We start from the raw sequence: 6,000 nt of genomic DNA, 5'->3' as shown, positions 1-6,000 counted from the left end.
CCTCACCACCGAGCTCTGTGTGCATTATGCTTGCTGCCTATACTGTATGTTTACGGGCTTATCAAAGTGTGTGATATAACCTGGTGATGTGGTTCGGCTTGCATGGCTGACTTCCTATGAGCAGAGCCAGATAGCAATGAGCGCTGAAGGTGTATTTCACGTGAGAGTGCTGAGGCAGGTAGCCAGAAATAAACCCAGCTGTGGGGAAACAATGCATTGCTTTTTGATTGGAGTTTAAAGCGGCTAGAAATAAAGGTGACCTATGTGAGGTATCTATACTATTATGCATGGTTGCCCTCCTTTTTCTCGTCATCCACAAAGCATTGTTGATGAAAAACAAAAGAGGATTAAGTATACTTATTAAACCATATTTTTTTTTATCGTGAGAAGGTATGTGACTCGAAATATCTGTACATATATTTCATGAATATGCACAAATATATGTGAGATTAGTACCAATGTGACAAACATATGCAAATTTGTCATGTGCATCTGTTGTTAATTACACATATAAAGCCGGGAATGGCTGGAAGGAATCATCGAGGGCATGTGTGACAGCATCCCTCCCCATCCTGCCGTTAACCGTCCATTGTACTGTGAATACATTTTCAGATTATACATGGCCTGTTTGTGTTTTTATTTACTCCTTTCTGTATAATGATGCTGGGAGCTTTCACCATGCGGTAGATTATCCATAGTTTGATAATGCAACATCCTTTTAGCATACGAATTGAGCTTTTAGAGGTCAATATCCGGTTTTTTGAGTCGATTGTGAAACAAACAAAACAGAGGACGGCCACATTTTATTGTTTTTATGTTACAGGCTGCACTGATTATTTCCTAACAGCTGAATGGAATTGCATCGCTCAATATCAGGAATAACATATCAAACCAGCTATTGCCTTGGGCTCAAATGAAAGGGGGTACCTCCCTAATTCCCTTGTAAATACAAATTATAGAGAAGATGGAAATATAGTTCAAGAGAGGATAATGCTTAAGAACAAATGTCTTCTGTCTATCTGTTATAAAAACCTATTTCTGTTAGCCTCGTGTCCCCCTCACATATACTCTGTGTTCATTAAGGTGAAGATTCTCACTATATATGTTTACTTAATTCTTTTTCTTCCGCCCCCTCCCTCTCTTCAGCCTGGCTGCCCTTGTACATGCTCTCCATGTCAGACCCAGCTGTTACTACAAACTACTTGGAGGGCTTACAAGCCTCATTGCTAATACTGACAACAGCACTATTCTTACTCAAGGCCTTAACGTCTTCTGGAAAAAAGCGAGAATATGAAAGATTTTCTCTGCCTGCACTAAAAATTCATTTCCCCAAACAGATGTTTCCATCTGCTCAGATCTAATCTTTTGATTAATATGAAAGGAATCCAAATAGGTGTTGGATAAATAACTCAAGATGCTCTTTCTTTGATAGCTGTGATTATTTTCTGGCTGTCGTTGGATGTTTTTTTTGGTGTGAGTTCCTGTGTGTGACCAAATGTGAATGTGTGCATGGTATGTTTGTGAAGGTATTTATGGCCCATATGTGCGCTTGTTCCGAGCAGTAACCCCATTACATTCCTAAGTCGGTCCGTGAGACTAATTAATGTTCTGTGCCGAGGCTTTTCCTTCACCCAGGGGACTCCCAATGGATTATTTACCTATATGTCCTATTGACAGCAAATCCCCCTTCCCATTGGTGACCTCTATGCAAATACAAAGCATTAGGATAGTCAGCTATGTTTGCATCTGCCATGTGTTAAATTGTGTTAAATGGTGTTAGCATCCCGCCCACACTGTAACTGCACAGATACTTTGGCCTTTGTTCTGGTCTACAGTGATAACTCTGTGCTGATATATATATTTCTGAAGGTTTCCGTTGTTTTCTGTTTTGTTTCTTTATAAAATAACATGTCTAGATTATATAGAACATGGTAACTTTCGGAGTAGAAACAAAGCAGGGTCATCCTAACTTCCCTCTTCTTTGACAGGGTTTGCCCTCAGGCTAAGAACAACAGCTGTCGAACACCTACATACACTTTTCAAAAGAGTGTTTGTTTGAGGGATTTTCTGTACAATACAGACAGGAAACTAATTAGTAAAACATCAGGGTGATCTAAACGTATTCAATTGTATGTGGTTGTTTATCATAATGGTAGAAGACCTGCAGTTAACTCAAACATCTATAATTTGCTCTTTTTTTCTTGTAAAAGCAGCATTTTGACATTACAGACACATTTGCGTCGATCATCCGGTGTGCCCTCCCTGTTTGAACAGTTTTCTCTGAACTATTTCTCCCCCCCCCCCTCTCTGTGATCCTATACTCTGCTCTCCCTCCTCTCCACTCTGCTCTGGAGCAGGCAGTTACTAAGGCTGTGTTGGTTTTATGTTTGTCAGCTCATTCACAAACAGACTGGCTACATAGACATAGAAATTAGAGCGGAAACAATAAATATATGAGTCGATTGGCAGACAATCAGCAACTAAGCAAAAACGACAAATGTTTAATTGTTCTAGCTTCTTAATTAACTGATTAATTTATCTTTATTCGGGTAAGGTTCCGTTTTTTTCTCATAGAAACAAGCCGTACATCCCTTTGGTCTCTGGTGAATAATAATGGCACTTTTTGTTGTTGCTGTTTTTTGATTCTTTTGAGAAAACTACTACAGAAGACAAATAAATCATAATAAAACATAATAATTGTTGGTTGCAGCCATAGTGGAAAATGAGTAGCCTACTCTAAATAGTAAATAAATGTTACTTCGACTTACATTCATGGGTTTGTTGACAAATTAATGAATTAACCATTTCTACACAATGAAGTGATACTTGAAGTCTTGTTTTTACCATGCACATAAGTTATAGAGCATGACAACACGTTCAAAATGTCTGATAGATTCAATTAATTCAAAATGTCTGATCAATCGACTTAGACTGGGGGTGATAATGGACATGTTATTATAGTTTTAATTAAAAGTATAGTATTTCTAAGTATATTCATTTGTTTGAAATATTGTTTTACAATCACACAATGTTTGGACATGTGTTTTTAAACATTACATTTTGTAAGCTACCAACAAATGGCCTGAATATTTATTATCCTTAATCACTCAAGCCTACACCAGGAATATATTATGTTAAATGGTTGTATTGAATTCTAAAATAAATTATGCCCCCTTTAAATGTTGAGATACATTTTTTTTACAGTTAGCTATACAAAGGAGTAATTTCTACCAAACACGTTGAGTTTACAATGGCTGTTGTAATTATAACCAAATCATTTAAATCCTTGGTTTAGATATATATATTGTTTTGTTTTAAAAACAGCAAAAGAGGTCACACCAACCAAAGTAATAAAATGATGTCAGCGGGCATGTTGGAGGAGCCCCCCTCAGCCAGCTTCCCTGAGCACACAGGGAAAGTGAGCGTCAAGAAAAAGGCGGGCTTAACGTGCATTTTCAGCCGTTGGTTGGCTTCCGTCGCTGCCAATCAAGCGTACACGCTCCCCCATTGGCTGAGCCCCTTCACATTTATCGTGCCATCTCGTCAAGCTGCTGCTGTTTAATCGCAGGTAACTTTCTTACGATAGCCTTCCGCCGTACGACATAGTGCTCGTAGCGCTCTTGCATTTTAAGGATTGCAGATACGACACACAACACTGAGCTTCGACAATAGACATTTCCGTCGTTTTGGCGGTTGTTACACGTTTAAGCTGTATTTTTCCCACTGTGAAAATACCCCGTCTCTCAAAGGCGTTTGAAATCGGACACCGCTGGCATTGAGGCCCTCACTTTTGTGCGGAGGGATACGTTGTTGCGTCTGACAATGTGGACGGAGGTGGTGAAGATGTCTACGAGAAGAATGAAATCATCTCAGTTGTAACAACAAAAAGGAAGACGCGAGATTAGTTACTATAATAGATTTGTTTGCACCCAGACTTGTAACATTGTAGCACACACGTGGGCGCTGTGTTGAAGAGCAGGCTTACCGGGACAAAAGGAAAGACATCTACGGTGCTCCAATGCGTTTCATGCGCTGAGGTCGAAATTCTCTTGAAGTTTTATGTTTTTCTCCTCGCCAGTCTCCGCTTTTCTTTTTACTGTTGGATATCAGACACTTGCAGAGGAGAGGTAAAAACACCTTCTTTCACTTCATGTTTCGGGGGGAAGTTGCATGAATACGATGGCTTTCACTGACACCTATTTTGACGCCTGACATTTTTCGAAAAGTTTTTGGGAATGTGTGGTTAAAGCGGGGGGGATGTTAAGTTTTTGTCTGGTTTGAGGTGGCGAGCCAAGTGTGTGATGGTCCCCGCATTGACCACGGAGAGAAGGAAATTACTCCTTTGTTCTGCAAAAAGACCCCACTAACGTTAACTCCTGCTTAACAAGCCTCATGTTGTTTTTCACCGAGCGTATCCGCCAAAATGTGCAAATATTAATTGTAAAACGTTGTGTAATGTTCCTGAGGATTTAAGCTAAACTTTGTGTTGCGGGCCTACATGTATTTTCCACACAAGCCACGAACAAACTTTCCATAAAACCCCCTTTTGGCAACCCTTTAAACATTCCTTTATGGAAGTGTCTGGCCACCAGCTAGACTTTATTTTATTGCACATTTGGCAGGAAATTCCTCATGCTCCCACCCCCACCATTGCCTCCTCCACTTCACTCCCCTCATAATGCACGACTTGAACCCTAATATGTGAGAGAAATAAGTCACTATTTGTTGCATGAAGTTTGGAGCTCTTATTCTCCAGGGTCACGACCGTTGCACTTGTTTTACACATACTTTGTTTCCCCTAGGCAGCCACAACTGCAGATTATGTTTTTAGTTAGTACTCAGGATGATGTCAACATGCTTCAAGATAAATGCTGAATGGGTTTAGTTGTCAGCCTCTGGATGTTGGCCTAGCGGAGATGATCAAATAATGTACAGCCAACATCCTGTGGTGCCCTGGATGTTTACTGTCATTGTTATAAACAATTTCACCTAAAGTGGATATTATTTATCTCGGGCACCAGACATTCACATCCGTTTTCTTTTGAATCAACAGTTGAATTTGCGTTTTCTTTTCAGCACGGCGGCCCCTGTTGTTCCCGAAGTAATAGCATTGACATAAACACATGTTATGTTAATTACTTTGCTTTTATTTCCCCGTTTGACAGGACTGACGACAACAAAAACATGTACAACCTATGCGGGCGGAAATGTAATTTTTAATTACACATATTTTACCGCCAACAACAGTAGTAAGAGGATTGTTAGACAAGTACAACAAGCTTCAATTAGCCAATTATTGTTTGAGAGGCGTAGAAAAAAAACAAAAAACGGTGGTAGGCACATGCATTTTAAGTCGTGTTATTAATGAATTTAAAACCATGTTTGATAAAGTGAAGCATCTGTTTAGCTCTATGGTTTGATACACTTGAAGTCCAGGCTCTTTTGTTGAGAATGACCTGCCTTCTCTGCATTGGTGGGGTGACAAAGACCCCCTAATCTGCCTGCTTCAAATATTGATCCAGCAGAAGCAGAAGATGCCATTTTGTTGCATTAAGTCCCTCAGTGAGCTCCACTGCATTTAACCCAGTGGCTAAATAATATTTAAGTTTATGTTAGTGGTGTGTGTGTGGCTTATTTTTGTCATGGATTGGCCATCTTATCCAAAAGTTTAGAAAAGCAGTGACAGCCATGTTCCTAGCTTTTTTACACTTGGGGCGATGTGTGTGTGTGTTTTCACTTCCTTTCCTCGGCTCAAGGTTAAATTAGTTCTGCCTGCCTGAGTTCACTTCACTTGGAGAGCACTGTTTGTCTCCCCTGAAGTGACTTTTGTTATTTCATACATGCAGAAAATGACTTGGGACATTTGATACTTTTGTTTACATTTGACATTTTTTTTATTGACACACTTTCAATGATCTAAGCCCCCTTTGTTTACATCTAGCAAATCCTCGAAAACAGCAACCTTTTTTTCTTTTCTTTTTCGGATTGCATCCATTCTTT

General features: G+C 39.6%; 1 protein-coding gene across 13 annotated transcripts in view; it reads left to right on the top strand.

Moving 5' to 3' along the window:
- The first annotated feature begins 3,459 nt into the window (after nucleotides 1–3,459).
- The window catches only part of tcf3b (transcription factor 3b), a 31,066-nt gene continuing 28,525 nt past the window's right edge, over nucleotides 3,460–6,000 (top strand). For 2 of the 13 annotated variants that reach the window (XM_079685416.1, XM_079685414.1), the window contains exon 1: nucleotides 3,460–4,127. The gene's annotated coding sequence lies outside the window, so the exon portion shown is untranslated. The remainder of the gene's footprint in view (nucleotides 4,128–6,000) is intronic. The other 11 variants (XM_079685417.1, XM_079685415.1, XM_079685409.1 and 8 more) reach the window with 9 other exon arrangements.

This window comes from Notothenia rossii, assembly GCF_949606895.1.
Source record: "Notothenia rossii genome assembly, chromosome: 1".
Classification (NCBI taxonomy): domain Eukaryota; kingdom Metazoa; phylum Chordata; class Actinopteri; order Perciformes; family Nototheniidae; genus Notothenia; species Notothenia rossii.
Note: the sequence above shows the minus strand (reverse complement) of the source record. Positions and strands in the feature narration are given on the sequence as shown.